Here is a 27,904-nt window from a genome sequence, read left to right as displayed (position 1 = left end):
TATATGTTTATGTGCATCTTGGTGCCGCTGATCTCCTGTGACATCGTTGCAGCCACTTCCTGCCCCATGCACTACAGTAGTGGCAGGCAAAACCGCAGCACTCCAACTGTTGTGGAAGTCCAACAGAAGGTTGCCTCCCCCTGCATTACAAGAACAGCTGATCATCATTTCTTAGGACGGTCTGCCTGTGCTACAGTGTAAATGTGGTCACCATTGGGAGCGTGTGTGACAGGGTGACAACCCAGGAGAACAGGCAGTAGACAGGGACAGAGCATTGTCACCCTATAACAGGAAGTCGCAAATGACTTTTTTTTTTTATAGCAGGAACACTTAAAGTGGATGTAAACCTGATTCATGAAATCCTGATCTATGCACATATATCTGTAGTATGTTCTTATCTCTCTCCAAAGCACTAAGTGTTGTTTTGTTGCTCTGTTATCGGCATGATAACTTCTGACAAGTTCTCCGACAAGCAAGTAAAAACCAGGCTAAAATGTTTGTTGTGGGAGGTTGCTATAAATTGGCAGAGAGCTTGTCACAGCACAGCTCTGCACATTATTTCCTTTCTTTGCCTATGCGGAATGTGGGGGGTGCCTTTCCTCCAATCGGCTGTCTTGGCTGTATGCCAAGAATACACTTTCAGTGCTGAAAAGGAAGAGACAATCTCTAACACGACGTTCACTTTCTAAAGAATATATAAATCTGAACACAGAATATATGCATGTAAAACTTATGTGTGGAGATTTGTTTCATCCCTGTGTAACATGAGGCCGTTCATTTCACTGGGTATATGTGAGGGTTTACATCCACTGTGCTTTACCAAAAGCTGCAAATTTAAATACAGCCCCAAGTCTTAAAAAAAAGTGCGACGCGGTGTAAAATCTAAATAAAGGGCCAGTTTACACCACATGCAGTCCATTTCCTTTTTTTTTTTTTTTTTTTTTTTTCTGCGTCAAAAACACATGTAGGTAGATTCAGTAAGAGTTAGGCCGACTTATCAGTAGATAAGTCGACCTAACTCAGAATCTACGCCGACTTATGTTTAAGCGTATGCTCAAACAGAGATACGCTTAAACATATCTAAGATACGACGGCTTGCCCCGTCCTATCTTAGATTGCAATATTTTGGATTGCCGCTAGGTGGCGCTTCCATTGCGGTCGGCGTAGAATATGTAAATGAGGAGATACGCCGATTCACGAACGTACGCCCGGCCGACGTAGTACTATTACGCCGTTTGCGTAAGAGATAGGCCGCGTAAAGTTAGAGCTAGGCCCTATTGGAATAGTAATGTCAAGTATGGCCGCCGTTCCCGCGTCGAAATTCGATTTTTTTTTTACGTTGTTTGCGTAAGTCGTCCGTGAATCGGGATTTACGTTGTTTACGTCCATGTCAAAATCAATAGGCCCGTGCGGCATACTTAGCCGCAATGCACACTGGGAAATGTAGGCGCATGCGCAGTAAAAAAAAAAAACGTAAAAAACGTGAGGTCAAGCCTCATTATCATAAAACACGCCCCCCTCAAACGCATTTGAATTAGGCGCCCTTACGCCCGCCGATTCAGGCTACGCCGACATAACTTAGCAGGCAAGTACATTGTGAATCATGTACTTGCCTCGCTAACTTACGGCAGCGTAGCTTAAATTCCTTAAGCTACGCCGCCGCAAAGTTACGCGAACGTACCTGAATCTACCAAATGATAAGTAGATCATATGATTTCCAATGGCATAACTCGCACCAGTGCAGTCAGTTTTAAGGGCTTTCCGGTTCCAGAAAAAAGGGTAGAATACGTAAAAAATGCACTGGAACATACAGGTTCTTATTTAAGGTTAAGAGGGGGAAATGCACTGGAGTACATCCAAACACACATGCAGAAAAGCATGTGGAACGCATCCGGACTGCATCTCTATGGTGTGAACTGGCCCAAAAACAGAATGCATTGACTCATAAAACATGTATTTTATTCACAATAGAAAATTAAAAAAATAATTAATATAAGGACACTTACTTGTTCAAGGATTCAGCGATGTCGGCACCTAAACCAATTCTTCGGCTTTGGGTGCAGGCGTCTTGGGTAAGGAAAACCAGCAGTAAAGGGTTCCAGGTTCATAGGCAGATTTCTACTGTGTATGCCTGAGTCGTGCAGCGCTTTTTAGGACCCGTGTGTGTCCCGGAAGGAGGAGGGGCCTGGTATTATTGTAAATTGCTGCAGTGATCTTTTCAGAAAGTGGGAGCGGGTACCTGTCAAAACTAGGTACCCGCTCCCCCCCCCCAAAAAAAAAAGTGCCAAATGTGGAGGGGAGAGGATGCAAACGAGTAGACCTTCCCCTTTTGTGCGGAACTACACTTTAACCACTTAAGCCCTGGACCATTATGCAGGTAAAGGACCGGGCCCCTTTTTGCGATTTGGCACTTCGTCGCTTTAACTGACTGCGACGTGGCTCCCAAACAAAATTGATATCCATTTTTTTTTTTTTCCCCACAAATAGAGCTTTCTTTTGGTGGTATTTGAAAACCTCTGCTTTTTTTTTTTTTTTTTTTTTTTTTTGCGCTATTAAAAAAAAAATAGAGCGACATTAAAAAAAAAAAAAAAAATGCAATATTTTTTACTTTTTGCTATAATATCCCCCAAAAAAATATATAAAAAAAAAAACATTTATAGCGTTTACAAAATAGGGGATAGTTTTATGGCATTTTTATTAATATTTTTTTTTTACTAGTAATGGCGGCGATCAGTGAATTTTTAATTTTTTTTTAAATGCACTGATTACTGTGAAAATGACACTAGCAGTGAAGGGGTTAACCTGTAGTGGGCGCTAAAGGGGTTAAGTGTGACCTAATTTGTGTTTCTTACTGTAGGGGGGCGTGGCTGGGCGTGTGATGTTTGTTTACACTTACCTCTCCCCGTTCTTCCTCTCTGTGACCCGATCGCGGGACTCCGGCGGCGATCGGGTCCGTGGGTCCCACGAGCGCGGTCGGCACGCTGGCGACCCACGGCCGGGCTTCTTAAAGGGGACATACCCGTACGTCCATATGCCTAGCCCAGGGGTTGACAAATTTGGCGACCTGGCGCCCGGGATTTGTCGATCCCTGGCCTAGCCATGCCATTCTGCCGACGTAAATAGTGGTTAAACTAAAAGTGTACAATTTTAAGAAAAAAAGGTAGTTTTAAAATTGATGGCAGTAATAAATCTCAAAAAGCAACAAAAAGCAGCCAAGTAAGTGGTACTAACAAGGAAGAGCTGGAAGAACATTTAGCAACCAAGTAAGTGAATTGGTAACAGGACTGGGTATAAAAAGAGCATCTTAGAGAGTCACATTGTCTCAGAAGTAAAGATAGGCTCAAATCCACTGCATGGGCTCAAGAATACTTTAAAAAATATCACTGTCTGTGAATGCAGTTTGCTGTGTCATCCAGAAATGCAAGGGAGAGTTCTATAGTGCAAAGAAACCATATCTGAACATGATCCAGAAATGCCCCATCTTCTCTTGGCTCATTTAAAATGGCCTGTTGCAAATTGGGAAAACTGCTCTTTAGTCGGACAAATCAAAATTTTACTTTTTTTTTGGCAACAACTAAAAAGGAGAGGGACCTTCCAGCTTATCAGCACTCAATTCAAGACTGCATCTCTGATGGTATGGAGATGCATTAGTGTGTATGGAGTGGGCAGCTTGCACATCTGGAAAGACACCATCTATGCTTAGACATATCCAGGTTTTAGAGCAGCATTTGCTCCCATCCAGGCATCTTTCAGGGAAAGTTTTGCATATTTCAGCAGGACAATGCTAAACCGCTTGCTGCATCTATGACAACAGCATGGCTTAGTCGATGCCTTTATCCGCTGTTCGGTGCTGCTGCCACCATTTCCGGTAAGGGAACCTGGCAGTGAAGCCTTGCGGCTTTACTACCGGGTCCCTACTGCGCATGCGCAGAGCACGCTGCACTCTTACTGGTATGGCAGTAGGGGGAGGAGGAGGGGGCCGGATTTTTGATGTACCTTAATGTGGCGGGGTCTAACAGAAGTAGGGACAGGGTACCTGTCAAAAACAGGTACTTGCTCCCCCCCCCCCCCCCGAAAGGTGCCAAAAATGGCACTGGAGGGGGCGGGGGGGTTCGGATAAGTGTGGATGTTACACCATTGTATACATGGCCCTGTCCCAACTTTGAGACGTAATGCTGCCATTAATTTCCATATTACCATATTTTTTTTCTTAAGTGGTCCCTCCTAGGTGTTGTTTTCGCATACTAGCTCATTATGAAATGCTTACCTTTTTAGAAAGATGCCATGGATTGGCGTCGGCCCTATAAGCCAGCAGGGTGCATCTTCCACCGGAGTTACTTCCGGGTTCGTGGCTCCGTCGCTGTGATTGGTCCGAAGCAGTGATGACGTCACGGCATGACTTCTGAAGCAACGGCACCAGCGTCCCGTTTCCTCAGTGCGCATATACTGAAAATCTCCTTAACTGTGCAATAGGCCAGTGTTTCTCAACCTTTTTCTAGTCGGGGCACCCTTAAAAAGTATTTTCAGTCATGAGGCACCCCAGTCCAAGGCTTGGTTCACATTACGGTGTGTTGCAGAACACGGGCAAAATCGTGCTCACAGACAAATGCTCTGCTTCTTAATGGTACCCCCACATATTGGAAAACGTGTGGTGCTTTTGCTGCAGTGCAATTTAAAAAAAAAAAGTTTGAGGACTTGTTTCCCTGCATTTTGTGGGTACGGAAATTAATGGACTGCCCTACATGCAGCTACACAGATGTGAACCAAGGACTTGTTCACATGTCGTAGGGGCGGTAAAACCACATGGTTGAGCTGTTTTACCACCCCCAACTTCTCCACCTTAGCTGCAGAGGCAGCAGCTGAGGGTGTTCACATGCTGTGGCTGCAACTGGAGGTATACCGAGGGTGAATAGGGCTGCACTGAAACTACCCCGCAACTGTGTGCATTGGACAGTTGCAGTGTAGTGATGCTGCATTTACGGGCCTAAAACAGGTGGTGAGGAAGCAAGATGATGCCTCTTTACCGCCTGTCAAATGCCTCTGAAAAGCGATCTGTGCATGGATTGCTTTTCAGAGGAGCAGCAGTCCTTGCTGCTATTAAAACAAGCCCTACAAAAGCCATTCTGATGGTACAGGAATGGGGGGGGGGGTCAGGATTAAAAGTAACATACACACATACATACAGACATATGCTTACACACATGCTTACATGCATACACACATGGAAAAGAGAAAAGCCCTAAGGCTGACGCAGCGCTAAAGGAAATTAGTGAAAATAAAAAATGATTGTGTATCATATGTTGAAAAAATAAATTAAAAAAATGAAGCAGCTAGCACTAAAGTTCAGCACAAAAACTTCAAAGCAATACATAATACAAAGGAGTGCAGCGCTACAATACCCACTCATATAGAAAAATAAAGTGAAAAAAAAACTATGGATTTATATACCACTTTTTTTCACTTTACACATACACACATGCTTACACACACACACATACCTACATGCACACACACGCACACACATACATACATACATGCACTCACATGTGCACACACACAGACACATGTATAAAACCATTTTAAAATGAATTTAGCTTCTAGCTCAGTACCTTTCTAGATTCCTCATTTAGCCGGGTACTGCACTCTAGGGGGAAGCAGAGAGCACAGCACACTCCTATGCACTTTACTTTCTATTTTGAAGCTGACAGAGCTTCTCACAGTTCGGCAGGAGAGCTCATCTGACAGCCTTCTCTCCACTGACCCCGCGGCACACCTGAGAACCTCTGACGGCACACCAGTGTGCCGCGGCACACTGGTTGAGAAAGGCTGCAATAGGCCACTGATGGCGCCTTTTGATGATGAAACGCGTAGGAACGAGCAGGAGCGTGTCACGCGGATGTGACCTGGGACGCGTCGACCATTTTGTTGGTTGGAAACACTGGTCGTTTCCATGTGCCTGCTTATATCCTTGATTATGTGAGTGAAAAATCTCTTTTTACTTAATACATTTATATACTGGATGTCTGTGCAATGAGTGTTCCTGAGGGTACCATTGCTAAAGTTTGGGTCCGCACATTGGTTTCCTTAATGATTGATGGTGGCTTTTGAGCATACATATCCATACCTGTGGAGTGTGATGCATGTAACCCTGGCAAAGTTGATTAGTCTATGTATGATGATCTCTGGTGCTAACATTTGATTAACCACTGTGCATATCCCTTCTACTGAGGGTAAGAGTCATTATTATTGGGTTTCATCAAGATTCACCAAGATTTTTTATTAACTATTTATGGACTACATATGGGGGGGGAGGGTGCTTATTGTGGTGATATATGATTGCCTAAGTTAATCACATGGTACAGGTAGCTAGGTGCCATGTGATTGCTTTTGGCAGATCACATCCATAAACAAGCTATTCGTGAATGGAAAGTCATTCATGACAGGTTGTTTACATTATCATGTGATTTGCTACAGGGCTGATTTGATTTAAATCGGTAGTAAAAAGGCTTGATTTAAATCATAGTTTTTAAAGAGCGACTGTCATCTCGGTCCCGCAGCAGCTCCTCCTCTGACCCGCTGTTAACTCGTGGACAGTCCCATTCACTTTAATGGGATTGCTGGTGATGCGGCAGTGACGCAACAAGGTGAGGGACGTGGCAGCAGCAGGTGAATGGATGCCCGCTAACTGGCACTGCCTTGATGGATCTGAAATGACAGGTGCTCTTTAAATATAAGGTCTTATTTTTGCTGGTAGTTCGAATCTTTAATATTTACCAACAAAATTTAAGGTTTTCTATTTAGAATAATAAGCTGTCAGGTTAGTAAAACAGCGACATTGGAACCCATACAGTTTGTAGTGTACATAGATTTGCAAAACAATGGGATAGAGAAATATTTCTCAACTTTGTTTTACCTCATGGTTACTGTGAAATTGTGTGCATGTTATCTCGGCTTGCAGACCTTGGATTCATTGAATGAGTTTACCAAAAAATTTAATATTGTAAAATTTACACTCTCATAATGCATAACGAAGCTCCATTTCATGTTGAATAAACTAAATTATTAATATATCCTAAATAGAAAACTATCTTTAGATAGATTTTTACGCCAAAAGCATTTTATTGAAATAAATTGGATAAAACACTTTTTTTTTTTTTTAAATCATTGATTTCTATTCACCCTGGATCGCTATGACCAATCATGGCAAACACATGATACCCCGTTACTGAATATCCGTAAACAGCAATCCACTGTGTCCGATGCCACCCCTCCACAGTGAATGTACTGTGGCGGGGCGGCAAGTGGTTAAATAGAAACCATATAACATGAACATATTTCTATTCAAAGTGGAAGCAGATCTATTCTGTCGACTGTATTATTTATAGGGGTGCAACGGATCAAAAAACTCACGGATCGGATCGATCCTCGGATCAAGAGTCACGGATCGGATCGTTTTTCGGATCAGCAATAAAGAAAAAATTTCAAATGTACAGATAAAAAAGTAATCTCCTTAAAATGACCACACCGTATAAGCTTTGATCTCCATAAATGGTATCAACATTCCCTGCACTTATTGCCAAAATCAGTGGAAAATTAAATAAAAGGATATTATAAAAAAAGTTTGCCTACAAAAGATTGAAGGATAGGTGCAATATTATCTTCCAAAATCATACCATTTGTTGATCTAGTGCAGGGGTCTCAAACTCAAATTACCTGAGGGCCACAAGACAAGTTTTCATATGCCATGGGGGGCCGCATGCAAACTTTCAAACTTCAAAAACAACAGTACTGGTGTCAGCGAACAAATTATTAACCCCCAGCACTGGTGTCAGCGAGCGCATTATTACCACCAGCACTGGTGTAAGTCAGGGTTTGACAAATTTGCTTGGAATCTAGGAGCCAGCTAAAAAAATTAGGAGCCAGAAAACGCACCCCGTCCCGACGAGCTTGCGCGCAGAAGCGAACACATACGTGAGCAGCGCCCGCATATGTAAACGGTGTTCAAACCACACATGTGAGGTATCGCCGCGATTGGTAGAGTGAGAGCAATAATTCTAGCTCCTCTGTAACTTAAAACATGCAACCTGTAGATTTTTTTAAACGTCGCCTATGAAGATTTTAAAGGGTAAAAAAGTTTGTCGGCATTCCACAAGCGGACACAATTTTGAAGCGTGACATGTTGGGTATGAATTTACTCGGCGTAACATTATCTTTCATAATATTAAAAAAAATGGGGATAACTTTACTGTTGTCTTATTTTTTAATTTAAAAAAGTGAAATTTTTTCCCAAAAAAGTGCGCTTGTAAGACCGCTGCGCAAATACGGCGTAACAGAAAGTATTGCAACGATCGATATTTTATTCTCTAGGGTGTTAGGATAAAAAATATATATAATGTTTGGGGGTTCTAATTAGAGGGAAGAATATGGCAGTGAAAATAGTGTAAAATGACATTAGAATTGCTGTTTAACTTGTAATGCTTAACTTGTAATACCAACGGCCACCACCAGATGGCGCCAGCTCACATCTGGTGGTAATAACTTGTAATACCAACGGCTCACCACCAGATGGCGCCAGCTCAAAAAAAAAAAATTTTTTTGCTCCCCCTCACTTCCACCCTGCCTGCGGGCCATTTATAACTGGTCTGCGGGCCGCAAATGGCCCGCGGGCCGGTACTTTGAGACCACTGATCTAGTGCAAGCCTGTGGAAGAAAGCCAGGGATGTGCTTTGAATTATGTGCTTGCATTTATCTAAATGATCATGACACTGTGCTAAGTGTTGCCAACTTACTGCCTTTTTAGAATTAAAATGTAGTTGAGTCCCATCTTCTCCATCCAGTGTGCTTGCCAGAGCAAAGCGTGACATGGCTCCCCGCCTCAGCGCGCTGACTACAGAAGTCAACACGCTGAGGCGGGGAGGCGTGTCACGCTGTGCTCTGGGCTCTGGCAGGCACACTGGGTGGAGCCAGATGGCCGCCGCTCCGGAGCTTGGCCGAAGCCGGGGACTTTCCTAGGCTCCGGAGCGCTCCGCGGATCGCGGGGTGTGCCACCATTTGACAGGCACTATTGAATGCTATGGAGAGGGACAGTATATTTGTCACCTGCAACAGCGAGGCTCAATCTGACAAATGGGCTGTCTCTCCGCTCTTTGCATAGCATTCAGTTTTGCCCGCATGCACGGACACTTTTTGACGGAGGGCACAAATTGATAGAACACCGGTCACACTCTCCTGTCATGCGAATTGGATGCAGGAAACCCTTCATCCAATTTGCATATGTGTGAACCTGGCCTAAAGTGTTACTAAACTCACAACAGTAAAATCAGTCTGTTTATGCAGTAAAGCATGCTTATTGTGCTCTCTATGGAAACAAAGGTGTTAATCCTGCGCATTGTGTAAAAATGCTGTTTGATCAAGTCGTCTTTGACACTTGAGCGTTTTTTTTTTGGCGAGTTTGCATGTTATCAGCACTGTCCATAGGACAGTAAGAGAAGAATGAAAACTCCTCCTACAAACTTTAATCAGTGCTGGGCCAGAATTTCCATGTTCTGTTTACTGTGGGAGACCAGATATAGTGAATGCAGGGTCCTGGGTTTAGTAACATTATAATGGGCCATTCTCACTTGGTTTTTGCTTAGAATAAAGATCACGATGCTCGGCGTAACCTCTTTTTTTTTTTTTTTTTTTTTTTTTTCTTCTTCTTTTTTCATTCATTGAATTGTAGCGCAAATACAGTGTGACATTAAAATATTGCAACAACCTTTTTTTTTTCTTTCTCTCTAGCAGAAAAAGACTGATTTTAACTTGTAAGCAACAAGTGTAAAAAAAAAAAAAAAAAAAAAAAAAAAAGGGGGTTCACCTTTTAGAGCCCATTCACACCTAGGCGTTTTGTCGCCTGTAGTGTGACGCCCGCTGCCGCCCCGACACGCCAGAGGGATGATTTAACATTGCCCTCTATGGAGATCGTTCACGTCTCCACGCCTAACGCCTGCCGCCTGAAAAAAAGTCCCGGACCTTTTTTTTCAGGCGGCTTTCGGCGTTCGGCATAGGAGATGGGAACCATCTCCATAGGGGGACAATCTAGGGGCACATCTAGGCGGACAATGGCGGCGTTTTGTTGCCGCAAAACGCGGTACAAAACGCCGCTATTTGTCGCCGCAATTCGCGGGACAAAACGCCGCGATTTTGTCCGCCTAGATGTGAATGCAGCCTTAGGGCCCTTTCACACGGGGCAGATCAGTAATGATCCACCCCGTGAACCTTTGTTTGCTCAACGGGGATCGCTCCGTTGATTCCCGCTGAGCCGGCAAATGTCAGGGCGGTCCCCGCACACTGTACAGGGACCGCCCTGTCTTTTCTCCGCTCTCCCCTATGGGGGGATCAAATGAACACGGACCGTCTGTCTGTGTTCATCTGATCCGCAGACGGAAGGAAAAATAGGGTTTTCCTCCGTCTGCAGAATGAGGCGGGTGAGATTGGGTGTCAGCGGATGCATCCTATGCATTAAGTTGAAAAAAATCATGTCACTGACCGGCCCCCCATTTTACTCACCTGAGTTCTGTATTCCCCCTCCGGAGATGCACATTTCCTCTCTGCCTGGGGTTCTCTTTGTTCTGCCTATTTTTTTATAACCGGATCAAATTCGCACTGCATATATGTGAACAACCTTCATTGGAAATAATGCTTTCTTACATGACATGCAAATCTATGCTTTTCAGAGCGTGTGTGAACTGGGGCTTAAAGTGACCATGTCAGGCTAAAAGAGGCAGTACCATGTCTTGAAATGTTAAATTGCAGTATGATGTTCTCCAGGCGCTGCAAATATTGGAGAATTAATAGCGCAATTCAGGTCTGCCTGAAGCTTTCTACGAGTGTTTTGAGAATGATGGTTATCACTTTCCATTAGTGATTTTAATTATGAGGAAATCCTTAGGCCCCTTTCACACATACGGATCCCGTCAGGATCCGTACCTTTCTCATCCGGGGATCACTCTGTTGATCCCTGCTGAACCGGCAGATGACAGGGTGGTCCCTGCACAATGTGCAGGGTCCGCCCTGTCAGATCCCTGTCAGATCTCCTCTCTCCTCTATGGGGGGATTGGATGAACACGTACCGTCTGTCCGTGTTCACGCGATCCGATCTGCATATGGATGGAAAAATAGGATTTTCCTCCGTCTGCAGAATCAGACCATAGCGGGGACCGATGAGATCGGGTGTCAGCAGATGGTCATCTGCTGACACCCACTATCCCATAGGGATTAATGTATGTCCGTATTTCATCCGAAAACGGATGGATGAAATACGGACATACGGTCCGCATGTGTGAAAGGGGCCTTACTGTTTATGCCAAGAGAAAACATATGTTTGACTTCTACTATAATTTAGTACTTTTATGCTTTATGGAATCCACCCACATTTGCTTAGAAATCTGTAACATACATCATGTTGTTTTTTTTTGTTTACTTATTTTCAGTTATGTGTGAGTGCAGAAACCGCTTCCTAGTCTATAACTTTTCCTGCCACTTCTAAATATAGCAATAAATACTACTGGTTTTCCCTGAAAATGTCAGCTTATGACATATTTTATTCTTTCTTATTGACTAAGCCTGTAATGGGCACATACCCATAAGCAAGGGTCATCCGAGTGATGAACGGTGGCTTTCAGTCCTTGGAAATGAGGTGACAGCCTCTGATGAATTGCTGTTATTTTAGGGATATGTAAATGTGTGCCTTCTCTGTATTTTGGGTACTCCGGTGCCTACTGCATTTGCCAAATGGTATGTAGAGAGCGAGGTGAATTCAGTAAGGGCTATTGTTATTTGCTGTTCTTGCATGATTTATTCTAGACATTTTAAATGCTGGGGTCAGTTTCACACAACTGTGCAAATGTAGATTTATTAGTCTGACTCATTTCTAATTATGTTGCTCCTCTCCAAACTTACATTGGGAGACTTGAAAATTGCTATAGCACCCTTTGCTGTTTGCCATATTAGCTTAAAACTGATCACATTTACAAATGATTTTGTATGTATTTTGACTTATGATATAGATATATATATATATATATATACATACACATTAAGTTTGTATGTAAAATAGATATAGATATCTACATCTCTCATTCTGCTGTGAATTATTTGGACTTGTCTGCTTTTGAGAATAGCAGATATAAAATTGCATTGTGTTGAGCAGTAAAAGGGGGGAAAAAAAAGAACTTGCATTTTGTTAATTGCTTTGTGCAGGTTCATTGTTGTGCATTTGAAATGCTATTCCTCGTAATAAGTCCTTAAGGCCCCATGCACACGAGAAGCAATTACAAACACCTCTAAACTCACGTTTTCAAAGGCAAAAACCGGCGTTTAAAACGCCAGTTTTTGCCGCGAATTGTGCGGCGTTTTGCCGCGATTAGTGGCGTTTTACTGCGTTTGCGACTCTCAGCGCTCATCTCAAAGACATTGTAGACCCTCCCAAAATTTAAAACGCAAAAATAAAACGCTTCTGAACCCAAAATTTTGCGTCTGAAAAAACGGACATAAACCCAACTGCTTTAAAACGCCAAAAAACGTGATTGTGTGCATGGACACATAGGGTAACATTAAATGTGTTTAGGGGCAGTTGAAAAAAATGCCCAAATGCCTCTGAACTCGAGTTTAGCAGTGTCTCGTGTGCATGGGGCCTTAAAGTGAGTTGGTGCTTCAAAAAATGGAGATAAACATGTTTGGTCAATGCATGTTGTGCACTGCACAGATGTGAATAATGCAAACCTGTACACTTGTGTTATTCACATGTAAAATGCAGAGCTGTGAAAAGATACCCCATATGTGAACTGTTGCACCTGCAAAATGATGTGTAACATGTGTTCAGTAAAAGTCTGCAATATAGTGTAAATTCCTTACAGTTTATATAATCCCCAGGTCAAATATGGCCCAGTCACACCAATGCATGACGATAATGCACATGTTACCATGATGCATGGTAACATGCATTTGTGCACTGTGATGCCATTTGTGCACTGTGATGCCTCTTTCGTGCGTCTCAGTTGAGGCTGGTGGGAGGCCAATGCGGAGGTTTCTCTCTGCTGGCTTCCAGCGCCATCTTCCCGGCGTCTGCAAGGCTCTCAGGGCGTGGGGTGATGACGGCGCGCGTCGCTTCCGGCTCCAGCCGAGGAGAGGCCTCACAGACCGCACCGGAGACGCATCGCAGCCTGGGAGAGAGGCGCCCGAACTGTCCTCACACGGCGCCAGCGTCCCCATCCGGGATCACATGGAGCACAAGGACCGGCCTTCTACAACCGTGGCTGCAGAGGAGACCACTGGGGGTGAGTCTACCTGTTCAGCGGGGGTTAGGATGGGGGTGGGACTCTGTCTCTTCCCCTTGCTTTTACACAGTGTTCATCTGTGCATTCCTGTGTATATTTTTTCTTTACAGGAGAAGACGTCACTGCCCAGGGGGGAGCTAGCCGTTCTTCCAAAGACCCTGCCCGTGTTAAAAAATGTGGCTATTGTAATGGGAAATTGCCCTCAGATTACTACAAGCCCTTCTGTTTTAAGTGTATTAAGACGTTAGCAGGGAAAGAAACTTCTCAGGTTATGAAGGACTTCCTCTCTGTCCAGACTCAGATGCTTGCCACTCTCAAAGAGTTTCAAGCCTCTCTTAAACCCAGTGAGCCTGAATCCCACACTGCGGGGCCCTCCTCTCAGGAGAGTTCTTCTTCCTCTCGGCTTGGTAGTCCGCCAGGAGTCCCTGGGATCCCTGTTATCAGACTCAGAGGATTCAGAGGCCCCCGATCAGGGCCCTGCTGAAGAGGGTCTGGTGGATAGTCAGGCAGAGGAGGAGGAGGATTCCAAGGCAGGGCAGTACATCCTTTTTAGCTGACGACATGGAAGCTCTCCTTGGTGCAGTTTATGCCTCGGAGGAGATTCAGCAGCCGGCTGAACAGGTATCCGCTCAGGATAGAATGTACCAGGGTTTAGTGAAGCCCCAGCCGAAAACCATTCCGGTACATCAGTCTCTCAAGGAGATTGTCCTTAGGGAATGGACAGAACCCGAGAGGAGGCTTCTAAGATATAAGACCTGGAAGAGTCGGTGTCCCTTTAAGGAGGAGGTTGAGGATAAATTCTTTAAGGTACCTAGATTGGACGCCTCTAGCACAGGTGTCCAAGCAGTCTGACCTCTCTTTTGAGGACACAGGTAACCTTAAGGATTTGATGGATTGGCGCGCAGAGACTTCCTTGCGTAGGGCTTGGGAGGCCAATGCGGCAGCATTGAGCCCCGCATTGGCCTCACCATGCATAGCTAGGAATGCGGATGCTTGGATTTCCTGGTTGATGGACCATGTTTCCCGCGTCCCTAAGTCTAAAGAGATACTAAATTCTCTACAAGTCATAGGTAGTGCAGTAGCTTTCTTAGCTAACGCCGCAGTGGAGACCGTACGAACTACCGCAAAGACAGGAGCTCTTGTGAACTCTGCCAGGAGAGCAGTGAAGGTTCCCTCCTTTTTGGCACGGGTCTTGACCAGGCCCTGACTAGGTCTACTGAAGAGGGTAAAAAATTCCCCATGAAACCCAAACAGATTAAAAGGACATTTTTTCGAGGCCCACAGGGTAAAAAACGCTTTTCAGAAAGAAAGCCGGTCGGTAACAGGCGTTGGGAATTCGGAAAAGACAAACAATAGGGGAATATCTTTTTTTTCTCAACCAAAAATCCAACGACAAAGATTCCAAGTGACAGAAGGGTTGGGGGAAGACTTTCCCATTTTCTCTCCAGATGGGAAAGTATAACTCAGAGCCCCCATATCCTCCGGATCATAAGGGAGGGCTACAAGCTGGAGTTTTCTCTGACGCATTTGCCCAGAGATCCCCTCAAGGCGACAGGTCTTTTACGGAACGTCACAGAGCTTGCTCAGCAGGGTGTCATGGTTCCGGTACCCGGGGACCAACAGGGTCTGGGAGTTTACTCCCATATCTTTGTGGTTCCAAAGCCATCGGGGAAGTTCAGGCTTATAATCAACCTAAAGCCCCTGATACTTTTCTCCGCTACAAGAAGTTTCGCATGGAGATTGTTTACACCCTCAGGAAACTTCTTCTGAGAGAAGTGTTAAGCGTCCTTCAAGTCTTTTGTAATCATTATCTCCACGTCCCGATCTTCCCAGGGCACCAGAAGTTTCTCAGGTTTGCGATCGCCTCTGCCCAGGGGATTTAACATTGGCAGTTTGCTGCCCTCCCCTTTGGTCTGGCTTCCAGCCCAAGAGTCTTCACAAAGGTCCTAGCGGAGGTGGTCGCCTTCCTGCACCTGCAGGGGATAGTGTTTGTCCCATATCTCGACGATCTGATGCTTTACAATCAGAGTTGAGATCTCCTCCTAGCAGACCTGGCCACGGTCATAAATACCTTGGAATCCCTGGGCTGGATCATCGACAGGGAAAAGTCCTCTCCGGTACCAGAACAAAGGAAGGTTTACCTAGGTTTCCTGGTAGATTCTCTAGAGAGAGAGAACTTATTTTGCCCTTGGACAAGGTCCAGGGTCTTGTGACAGCGGTCAGATCTGCGTTGGAGAAGGAGTCCTCTTTCAGGGACATCATGAGGCTGCTGGGTCTAATGACCTTGTGTATACCAGCCGTTCCGTGGGCTCAGCTCCACTCCAGGCCTCTCCAACACTTCCTCCTTTCCTCTTGGAATGGAAAGGGAGAGACTTTAGACGAGAGGATCACCATCCCAGATTCAGTAAGAGACACTCTGAGGTGGTGGCTTCTTCCTCAGAACTTGCAAGTGGGTCTTCTGTGGAGTCAAACCGACCCCATCAGGATTACCACGGATGCAAGTTCCTGTGGGTGTGGGGCTCACTTAGACGAGCTTTCAGCCCAGGGTTCCTGGAACCCACGGCAGAGGGGCACTTCTTCGAATTTCCGTGAGTTATTGTCGGTCGCCCTAAGGGCGTTCAAGGAGAGAATTCAGGGCCAGGAGGTCCAGATTCTGTCCGACAATGCTACCACGGTAGCCTTCCTGAATCATCAGGGAGGCACCAGATCTCGCGCCCTTCTGACGTTGTCTCTAGAGATCCTGGGCTGGGCAGAACTGCGGATCTCCTCTTTCGGCGGTCCACATAAAGGGAAGCCTCAATCTGGAAGCAGACTAGAGTCGCCAACCGTTCGGCCGACCAGAGGTAGATCTCTTCGCCCGCAAGGGAAACGGGAACGTTTTTTTTCCCCTCTCCCGGGAGCAGGGTTCGGAGGGAGTATACGCACTGGCCCAGGTATGGAATTTTCACCTGGCCTATGCCTTTCCTCCTCTGAACCTAATTCCGAGGGTCCTGCAGAGACCGAGTCTAGCAAGGGGCAGACTGATTTTGGTCATGCCTTGGTGGCCCAAGAGGACCTGGTTCCCTGCTCTAGAGAGCTGGTCGGTAGCTCCTCCCCTCCTTCTCCCAGTTCGGCCGGACCTTCTTCGGCAGGGTCTGGTCTTCCATCCAGAGCCCAGCTTCTTCAAGCTGATGGCCTGGTGCTTGAAAAGGCAGAACCTGCGGGAGAAGGGCTGCTCTGGAAAAGTAATCAACACACTCCTTGCTAGTAGGAAGGAGGTTACCAGGCGTATTTACGCCAAGATCTGGGGAGTCTTCTCACGCTGGTGCACAGCGAAGGAGGTATCTCAACAGGAAATCCCGGTTTCCCTGGATTTTCTCCAGGATGGGGTTGATTTAGGGCTCGCCACCAAGACCTCGAGAGTCCAAGTGGCAGCCTTGTCTTATTTTTTGGACAGGAGGTTATCTCTGGACTCCCTGATTAGGAGGTTTCTGACAGCCAGAGATAGAATGTCCCCAGTGCAGGTTTCTAGAGTCCCGCCCTGGAATCTTTCTTTAGTTTTGGAACAACTAACTAACGCTCCGTTTGAGCCATTAGACAGTATCTCAGTTAAGTTTCTCACTTAAGTTTTCTTTTCTTCTGGCGATCACTACAGCCAAGAGAATAGGTGATATTCAATTAAGGAGATGTTTTTTTGTTTATTTGATGACAGGGTTATTCTCAGTCAAGATCCCCTATATCTCCCCAAGGTGGTGTCAAAATTTCACAGGTCACAGGAGATAGTTCTCCCTTCTATTTGTTTGAATCCGCAGAATGAAAAAGAGGCCTCCTTTCATTGTCTGGATGTCAGACGTTGTCTGTTAGTTTATTTAGATAGAGTTAGCGATTTTAGAAAAAATCTGTTAATTTTTTTTCCGGGCAGAAAAGAGGCCATCAGGCATCCAGGGCCTCCATTTCTTGGTGGATAAGGCAGACGATTTCTCTAGCCTACGAGCAGGCTGGTAAAACAGCCCCAAGAGGAGCAGATTTGCAAAGCTGCGACATGGTCAAGCCAGAACACGTTCTTAAGACACTATAGAGTGGAACTGCTGTTGCCTCAGGACTTGGCATTTGGTAGAAAGGTCCTGCAAGCAGTGGTCCCGCCCTAAGGTAGGCCTGAAGCTACTTGCTTCTCTCTCATTGTGCCGTCCTGGAAGATGACTTGAGAAAGTACCAGTTACACTTACCGGTAACGGTGTTTCTGGGAAGTCTTACAGGACGGCAGGCCTACTTCCCACCCTCTAAATACGATTATTTGTTTGTATTTTGGGGGTATGTTATTTACTCCCGTGCACTGATGGGTCTATACTTTATCATAAACTGAGGAGGGCGGGGTTTTTAACCTTTTTTGATTGTGTTTCCTGTCAGGTGGAGCCAGTTCTCTCTCATTGTGCCATCCTGTAAGACTTCCCAGAAACACCGTTACCGGTAAGTGTAACTGGTATTTTCTTATGAGAGGCTGTGAATCCATTTCCCTTTTCTCAGTTTAGATTTTAATCACTTGCGTACCAGGCTGTAATTTCCCTTCATTTCAGTCTAACAGGGTTTTTTTTTGGACCATTCTCTGTAAACCCAAGAGATGGTTGTGTGTGAAAATCCCAGTAGATGAGACTAGACTAGACCGTCTGACACCAACAACCATACCACGTTCAGTCACTTAAATCACCTTTCTTCCCCATTCTGAAGCTCGGTTTGAACGTGACGCATGAAGAATGTCACCCAAAAGTAGCTCCTGAAACTTTTTTGGAGCGACTTGCTTCACGCAATGCAGGTTGCAGAACGATTTATCGCAGCAGACCCGCACTGATATTTTAGGTGTCATTCACATGAATGGCATCTCAAATGCTGCAGCAGGCAGGTATGTATATTATATATATTTTTTATTTATTTACATTCCCACACTTCATCTTTTAATATGGACCCCATTTTGTATTCAAGAAACAGATTTAAAGTGTACTTTTTTTTTTTTTAGGTAACGTAAGAGCTAGATAGCTTTGTTTGAATTTTTTTAAATGGACACTGTGGTTTTTGGAGCTGTGGTTTTCTTTTAGGTCTTAAAGCTGAACTCCAGGATAAGGAAATTCTGTCTAAATACAGGAGGCATGCGTATTCTTACTGGAACCTTGATGCGCTTTGTGTATTTTATTTTCAGAATTGTTCAGTAATTCCTTGTAAAATTGTGCCTCTGAGCAGAAACCTTTTTGTAATTGGTGGGAGGGGGGCTGCCTATTTTCCAAAAAGGTATCATTTGGGTGGGTATTTAAGCTATCCTGGAATTGTAGTGCCTTAAGAAATGATAGGCAGTCAGTACTGATCAATTTTCAACTATATGTACCATAGTTTGTAGACTCCATAACTTTTTACAAACTTTCCACAACTTTTACAAAGACTAAATATAGATTGATTTGGGTTATTTTTACCAAAGAAACATATCCAAATACATTTTGGCCTAAATTTATGAAGAAAGATTATTTGCAGTACTTTTGGTAATTTTTCGTTTATGTAGCAAAAAAATTAAAGTGATTAACCACTTCCCTACCGGCCCATAGTAAAATGACGTCCACAAAGAACCTCTGCCGTTCAGAGTGGACGTCATATGACGTCCTGGGCTTTGTGGGGGGGATACCTGAATGATGCCTGCAGCTAGAGGCATCATTCAGATATCCTTCTCTTGTGCCGGCGATTCTGCACAACGTAAGAACGATCATAGCGGCGGTTCCGCCGCTAGATCGTTCTTACAGGCGGCGGGAGGGGACACCCCCCCCCCCTCCCGCCGCCATCCGGTGCTTCTCCGGGCTCTCCCGTGCCATCGGGGGCCCGGAGAACGAATCGTCCGGCGCTCGCAGGAAGCATAGAGATGACTGGTGACCAGATGGGCACCAGTTATCTCTATGACCGTCGGAGGACCCGGGCGCGATGTGATGATGTCACGCCCGGGTCCCCGTAAGTAAACAAAGCCGCGATTGCGGCTGCTAAGCAACAGTAAACATGAGATCGGTGAATTTTTTTTTACCGATTTCATGCTTTCAGGCCTGGAGGAGAGATGTGGGGTCTTATTGACCCTGCATCTCTCCATAAAGAGTACCTGTCGCACACATTCCTATTACAAGGGATGTTTACATTCCTTGTAATAGGAATAAAAGTGATAATAAAAAAAATAAAATTAAAATAAAGTGTAAAAAAAGAAATAAATATGTAAAAAAAAAAAAAAAAATACATTTTTTTTTTAACACCCCTGTCCCCAGTAGCTTGCGCGCAGAAGCGAACGCACACGCATGTCCCGCCGACATATGTAAACGCCGTTTAAACCACATATGTAGGTTTCGCCACGTGCGCTAGAGTGCCAGCAACAATTCTAGCACTAGATCTCCTCTGTAAATCTAAACTGGTAACCTGTAAACATTTTCAAAGCGTTGCCTATGGAGATTTTTAAGTACCGAAGTTTGGCGCCATTCCATGAGTGTGCGCAATTTTAAAGCGTGACATGTTAGGTATTTATTTACTCGGTGTAACATAATCTTTCATATTTTACAAAAAAATTGGGCTAACTTTACTGTTTTGTTATTTTTTTAATTCATGAAACTTTTTTTTCCAAAAAAAGGCGTTTGAAAAAGTATTGCGCAAATACCGTGCAAAATAAAAGGTTTCAATGACTGTCGTTTTAAACCCTATGGTGTCTGTTAAAAAAACATATATAATGTTTGGGGTTCTGCGTAATTTTCTAGCAAAAAAAATATGATTTGTACATGTAGGAGAGAAGTGCCAGAATAGGCCCGGTATGGAGGTGTGTATAAAAGCCCTGTATGGAAGAGGTTAAATACCACCAAAAGAAAGCTGTCTCTAGGGGGGGGGAAAAATAAAATGATTTCATTTGGGTACAGTGTAGGATCACTGAGTAATTGTCATTCAAAGTGTGACATCACTGAAAACTTCAAAATTACCTGAGCAGTGGTGAAAGGTGCAATTTTGAAGTGTTTGGACGAAACAACTAATCGATTATGAAATTAATCGATTACAATTTGCATAATCGATTAATCGGCCAGTAACATAATGGGGTTAAAATTAGCCCTTTATAGTACAAAAAAGCAAATCGCTACTGTAAATATTACTTTCACTGTCCCACAGTAAAAAATGAACACCTTACAGTAGCGATTATTTGCTCTTTTTGTACTTATTTTTGTTTTTTTTTAACCCCATTATGTTACTAAACATCTCAGGCCTGGGTTCACATCTCTGTTTTGTGGTGCTTTTTGCAGAAACACACTACAGTTCATTTGCATGTTTTCCTATGGGACACGTTCACATCCATGATTTCTTTTCAGCTGCTGCGTATTTGGAAAGGGCAAGGACTTTTTAATGCAAAACGGTGCTATTTTTTTTTTTTTGGTTCAATATACTTCAATGGAGAGGCTGCAGAAAAGCATGTAATGCGTTTTTGCTGAAATTTGTGTTTTGTAATCTGCCCAACACCAAATTAGCCCCAAAAAAAAAAAATGCTATATATATATTTTTTTTTTAAGGCTATTATTCGATTAATCGATTATGAAAATAATCGTTGGTTGCAGCCCTAGTTTAAACTCAGGGAAATACGTTTCCATCGCCCCATCTTTTTTTTTTTTTTTTTTTTTTTTTTTTATACGTGTGCCTGGGGGAGAGGGAGGGGTTCCTACCCAGTTCCATTGTTTCACCACCAGGCCTAAAGATTTATGTTGGATGGTAGGATTTTTTCTTCTCTGGGCAGACTTTGTCATAGTTCATGACAACCGGGTCGCACAGTCTCACTGGTTATAGTGCAGGCAGCAGCTGTGCTATGGAAAGACGTGATGCTTTGTGGCCCAGTTTTTTGCATGCTAGCAATCGGTGGTGTTTTGCAGCACACCGGCCTGTGTCCTAGCAACCAATGATGCTCTGCGACCTGGGTACCTGTTTGGGTACCTGCAATGCAATCGCCTCATAGTTGATGGTTGAACAGCGGTAGGGGGAAAGCAAGCCACTATTTCAGCAGGGAGGTACGATAGAAGACTGGGACAAGGTACATACACTTTATTACCTGGGAGACGGGAGCAGCAAAAAAATGTGTAGTGAGACTTCTTTACCAGTTCCTGACCACGCTATAGCCAAATGACGGCTACAGCGTGGTCGCACATTGCCGGGAGGGTGTCATATGATGTCCTTCCATGATCGCACTTCCTGCACAGGTGCTATGGCGCGTGGCAAGCAGCTCTGTGTTGGCTGTTTCCTTAGGACACATCTGATCACAGAACATGGTAAAAGGGCAATCACACTGTCTGTTTACCAAGTGATCAGCTGTGTCCAACCATTTACAGCTGATCACGATGTAAACACAAGCCGGTTATCAGCATTCCTTTCCTCTGACTATGTGAGGAGATCTGATAATTGGCTTGTGTTAAAGGGACATCTACACTGATAATTGGGGTATTGATTATCAGTGTACTGATTTTCAGTGCAGTCCCAATGGCGCCCGTTAGTGCAGCCTCCGCAGTGCCCATCGGTGTAAGCCTCCTCAACACACAACAGTGAAGGAGAAAAATTACCTGGTTTCCAACTGTCAAAAGAAAATATGAAAAACTTCTCTTTTTCTTTTTTTTTTGGAGGGGGGGGGGTTCTGATTTAATTTCGCAAAAAAAAAAAAAATAGGGGTTTAAATAGCACCAAAATAAATCTTTTTATTTTTTTTTTATTTTTTTTTCATAAAAATGTCATGCGTGTACAGTTATGCCATTGTCATTAAAAGTGTGACAGTGATAAAAGCTGAAAATTTACCTGGGCAGGAATGGGGTACAAGTGCCCAGTGTGCAAGTGGTTAAGCAAGCCTTTTCAGCCCATTCTAGTCTGACTTCAGGGACTATCCTACTTTTCAAATCATTCTGAAATGTCATAGGACAGGTACAGCAGAGCAGGTCAAATCAACATCTGAATTGATTAAAAAATATTATCCTAGGGACTCTCATATATATATATTTTTTTCCCATCAGTGACCTTCATTGTTTAATCCATGTGTTCAGTAAAGATATTGCAAAGTAAAATGTCACTTGGACAGAAAGTGAGGGAAAATTTATCTTAACAGGCACACATAATGGTAGTGATTTTTTTTGTTTGTTTCTCGTTTAGAGGTTTTTTTTTTTGCTATCTGTTAGTTTGCTGTTTCTAGCGACAGTGATAATGTCAGCAGGACAGGAAGTGAAGGGAAATCTTCCTAGTGGGTCATGGAGCCTTCTGCATCCAAAACTGAAAAAAAAAAAAAAAAATTGGCTAGAGCTGCATTCTAAATATAAAGTTTTCATAGCTGTGTTTTATTGCCATGAGAGAGAAGAGACTCCAGAAAATACATTGCAGTCTGCAAAAAGAAGGGGTTAAAATGGAATGTCGGTGATCAATTTTAAGATTAGATTATTTATATTTAATTTGTCAATCTTAGTTTCTTTTTTTTTTTTTTTTTTAATTTAAGGAATGACTAACAGTTTAAAAATCATTCTCAGAAAAAAAACAATTTGTCCATGACGGGGCTTCTACATACTCCGTTCTCTTCCACGGATGTTTGTTAGAAGCGTCTGTATTTTTGGGATTCTGCGTGCCGAGTTTGTACACACACAACAGCTCATTCATTTGGATGACATGCTGTACCTGTTTCCTGTCGGTCCCTGAACCGTTTTTAAAAAGAGGCTGCACAAAGCACCAGGTGTTTTCCCCGTGCGCAAATCCGCACCATAACTAATATCTACACAGTATCCTGGCACAGTCCTGAACCCGCAAGAGATAGACCCTATACTATAGCATGTGCCTTTTTCAGATTGTTGGACAAAATATAGTGTAAGGGAATACTTCCTGGTTGTGCTTGTTTGTAAAACAATAGTGGGAAGGGTGTGTTATTAAGATTACTAAAGGCTCCACTTGAATGGGGAAAAAAAAAAAGATTACTAAAGGCTCCATTACTATTGTGCAGCTTTTTGCTCTCCTGTGCTTTTTTTTCATGTAGAAAGGTGTTCAATATTTAATATAGTTATTTGTGAATGCTTTCAGTGTCATCAAAGTTTCATGTTTCTCAGGGTAACATAGGAAATTATGAATGTAACAGATTTGCAAAATGTAGAAATGATTTTCTTTATCACAGTTAGAAGCTTGTACACTATTACATTGCTTTCAGTAAGTAATATTATAACCTTAAACTGTTAAGCGCACTTGTCAGTTTGGAGCAACTAGCAATACTGTCATGGCAACCAAGCAACTTTAGACTTTATTGTACTACAGTTGCTATTTCTGTACTGTCCTAAAGTTGTCTATATAATTAGAAACTCCTATTAAAGAAAAAAAAAATACCAAACACTACTGGAGTGACTGATATTGGCCAACACTTCCAATAAGTGTCATTCTGGAACGTTGCAATCTGCAATCTTCTTGGATCTTTCTCTGCTAATCTGCCTCTTTCTACTCCTCTTTACTTGGAGAGGCATTTTGCTGAAACTATGTCTGAGTTTTTGGGAAAATTGAAACATAACTGATGCGGCACTCACCAATGTTTTTTGGAGGAGACTAGAGCTCGGAGAGGTTGCTACGGTAGATCTTGCTGTGATGTCACACTGAAGAATGCAGCCTGGGTTTCAGTGCTCACTTGCTCCAATCCTTGTCTTTGAAAACCCAAAAGATGATACTTTTTTGAGTTACAATTACGGGAAAATTGTCTGACCTTTTTAAAGATTTCAGACCACAAGCCCTTCATCCTCCACTCCAGAGTCTGCCTCTGATCTCTCTCTGCTTGCCTTCTAGTTCTCCTCTGCACAAGAAGAGGGCCTGTGAATGAGTATTCCCTGAAGGTTCAAGGACATTATTTCTATTCATGTGGACAAAGTAGCAGCTTAAAAATGTAGCTACTTTTTTTTTTTTTTTTATTGACCTTGCCAAAAGTATATGCTTCAGCCTGTGTTTGTAAGGCGACTGGCCTTACACTGATTGTCTGTCTTTATTTCCCCTTCCACTTTATTAGGTTGGGGGGGGGCATCTGTCAACCTTCACAGCTGTCTGATCCCAGTGCATTTCAGATGCTTAGGTCTAGGACTCCGACTCTTATATCTACCTGTCACCAGCCACTGCATCTCTGCACATCACCAAACAGGGAAGACTTTACACTGGCGGCAGGAGTGTCACTCGGTCCGTGTTCAGACCGCAGGTCAGCATTTAATAATGGCTGATATAAACCATTAAGTGAAAAACCAAAATGAGGATGAAGCTACAAGTGCCTCAAAACAATGTGTACACATATAAATCGCCCAGTGTAAAATTGAAAATCCAGTTGACCACTTAAGCCCCAGACCATATTGCTGGTCAATGACCGGGCCACTTTTTGCGATTCGGCACTGCGTCACTTTAACTGACAATTGCGCGGTCGTGCGACGTGGCTCCCAAACAAAATGCCTCACATTCTCATGTTTGACAAATATGCTGTATAACTATAGGGTTGATTAATCCATCAGCGATGATCTATAATTCATATGTAGTAAACTCAGAATAAGAACTTGTATAGGGTAAGAGAGAGAAACGCTATTTAAATGCATTTTTATTGAATTTCATCTCTGGAAAATATTGAAATTCTGAGTTTCACATGGACCTTTCATAGACAGTTTTTTTTGTTTCATTCTTCACCAATTTTACACTAGGTGATTTTTTTTGTTTTGAGGCACGTGCAGCTTCATCTTTATTTCGATTTTTTTACTTTATGGTTTTTATATTTGCTTAGCACTGCTATTTACCTGTTTTATTTTATAGGTGCATTTTATTGATATTGTGCATAATTGAAAGTGGCAGCAATCAAGTGTACAATTCTTTTTTTTTTTTTTCTTTTTTTGCACTATACACAATTTTATTGCACTTTTTATTTTTTCTGTGGCCCATTGGTGGGATTGGTGTTCATTGTGTATAGATTACAGATCCTGAGGTCAGTTATTTCAACGTTTTAAGTTTGTTGCCCTTCCCTTTTGATCTGTCCACTGTGCATCAAATCTTCACTAATGTGCTGGCCCCTGTTTTGGAAGTTGCAGATCCTGGGCTCTTCAGATTGATCCTGAACTATAAGAAGTCTGTGCTAGATACAACTCATTGTGTAGTTATCTGGGCCTAGTCCTGGATATGTCCTGGCCGGGGTATTCCTTCCCCTTGAAAAATTGTAATCTCTCCACACATATTGCAGTCCAGAGTCACCCAACCATTCAACTTTTGCATGCGAGTTCTTGGCCTAATGGTCCAAAATGCTCAGTTGAAATTTAGGCTGTTGCAAATCAATGTTCTGCCAGGGTGAGACTGTTTCTCTTCAGGTTTACCTGTTCAGCAAAATCAAGCTTGCCCTAAAGTGATGGATGGTCAGTTCAATGCTGTAACTCCCAAAATTGATTTGAAAGGTGTCTTGATGGCCACCAGCCTGTCTGGCTGGGGAGTAGTCTGGTGCTCTCTTAGTTCAAGATGCATGGTCATCGAAGGAAGCTCGGCTACGAAAACATACAGGAGCTCAGGACAGTTTGATTGTCCTTTAAGTTGCAAGGTCATTTGATCAGGATTCATTTAGACAATGCCATGGCTGTGGCTTACATCAACTATCCAGGAGGTAGCAGAACTTGCACGAAGAGCAGCGGGGCTGACTCTTGCTTGGGAAGAACGTCATGCTCCAGTTTTGTCCATTTTGCATATCCCACACATGAAAAATTGTCAGGCGGCCTTCCTCCGCTGTCAAGGCCTGCACTCCGGAGTATTTTTTGAGGTCTGTGTCACAGAAAGGGATGAGGAGGAGATTTATTTGGACCAGGGATTCTCTGGCTTTTGCTAAAAGACTCTAGTGACTCGGTGAGGTCAGTTCCGCCTGATCTGACTTGCCCCCACTGAGGTTCCTTTCTTGCCTCCACCAAAAGATAGGGCATTCTGGTGACCCTTAACATATTGAATTGGTCTGGGAAGCTATCGTGCTCAGACATTTTCAAACTCCTGGCAGACTCTCCATGGGCCCTCCTGAATCATCTGCACTTTCTGTTACAGATTCCACCCTGATTCTCATTCCCTGGCTTTACCAGCTTGGCTGTCAAGGACCAGGTCGTAAGCGATTTTTTGCCATCAGATTTGGTCATCTGAATGATGGTTGTCGAGGGACTTCAAGGGTGGTCCCACCTGTACCAGTAAACCTAAAGTTCACTAGTCCAACAGATTTTGATTTTGATGGTTGTAGATAGCTTTTACAATTTTAGCTAGAGATACTTCTTCCTTTTTTCTATTTAAAAACAAAACCTAGATTCTGTTGTAGTAGCTTAGGAAGGTTCAGGCTGTTGAGATGTTCCTCTCTGTTCAGGATACAAGATTGGCTATCTTAGTAGTATAAGCAAATACAAAAGCAATATCACATGGCATGTGTTTGATCGATCCCTAAATGTCAAATATTTAAGTAATATGGTGAGTGGGGCAATGTCTATGAACAAGTCTGGGAAGTAGCCATCTGGCTTGTTACCAAGTTTATAAATATTGACCCTTCGCCTGTTTGGACAATTTAGGCCTCTCATATGCTGCTTGTCTTCCAATACGTTTTTATTGCCTTATTGCTGGCTTCTAAATAACTGAATAGGACAGTTTGTCTCTGAACTGTAGTAAAAGCCATAATTTTGCCCTGCGAGAGTGATTTGCCAGTTTTCCACTAGACTAGAGAATCTAATCTGTTTTGAAAATACAGTTGTGAGAGTCGTATAATCAAACCCACACAATTGGAGGTTGGTCTTAAAGTGATTGTAAAGTCTAGTTTTCCTTTTTATTAATTTAACAAACATGTTGGACTTCCCTGGTCTGTGCAATGGTTTTGCACAGGGCAGCCCAGACCCTCCTCTTCTTGGATCCCTGGTTGGAGCCCCTGGTCCCCTCCCTCCTGTTGAGTGCCCCCACATTAAGCTGCTTGCTATGGTGGCACCCGAGCCAAGCTGCAGCCCTGTGCATATATTTAGATACAGAGCTGCCGTTTGGCCCCTCCCTTCTCCAGATTGACCAACTGAGTTGGACAACAGTGGGAGCCAATGGTGCCACTGCTGTGTCTCAGCCAATCGGGAGAGAGATTCCCAGGTGGTTGAGGCACTCGTGGACATCGCTGGATAGAGAGGGGGCTTAGGTAAGTATTAGGGGGGTTGAACGCAACACTTTTTATCTCAATGCATAGAAATGCTTTAAGATAGACCCGATTCATCCTTTTATGTAGATGTCAAGGGAGTCTTTATTAGGACCTAACTTATGGAAGTAATCATTCATGAAGCTCCAGGAGAACCAGGGAATTAACATAGTCACGTTTTTAGTATATTAGCTTTTTTTTACCTTGCAGCAATAAGTTTTCTGTTGCCATATCTTTAATAATGAGGAACAATTTTTCATAAACAAGCCAGCTTGCATTATTTCCACATACAAACAGAACATAAAGAATTTCTAGAAGACAGGAGGGTAGTGTGCCCCATCTGGAATTCAACTAAACACAAGAGAATACTCTAAATAAAAGTACATTTGCATTTAGACATTCTAAAAGAGAAAATGTGCTTTGAGGC

At 43.4% G+C, this 27,904-nt stretch overlaps 1 protein-coding gene across 2 annotated transcripts in view; it reads left to right on the top strand.

The window, feature by feature from the left end:
* Positions 1 to 27,904, top strand: part of TAB3 (TGF-beta activated kinase 1 (MAP3K7) binding protein 3) — an 87,175-nt gene that overhangs the window by 612 nt on the left and 58,659 nt on the right. The gene's annotated exons all lie outside the window — the stretch shown is intronic.

Source organism: Rana temporaria, chromosome 2 (assembly GCF_905171775.1).
Source record: "Rana temporaria chromosome 2, aRanTem1.1, whole genome shotgun sequence".
Classification (NCBI taxonomy): Eukaryota; Metazoa; Chordata; class Amphibia; order Anura; family Ranidae; genus Rana; species Rana temporaria.
The sequence above is the reverse complement of the archived record's forward strand: the minus strand, read 5'-3'. Positions and strand labels throughout refer to the sequence as shown.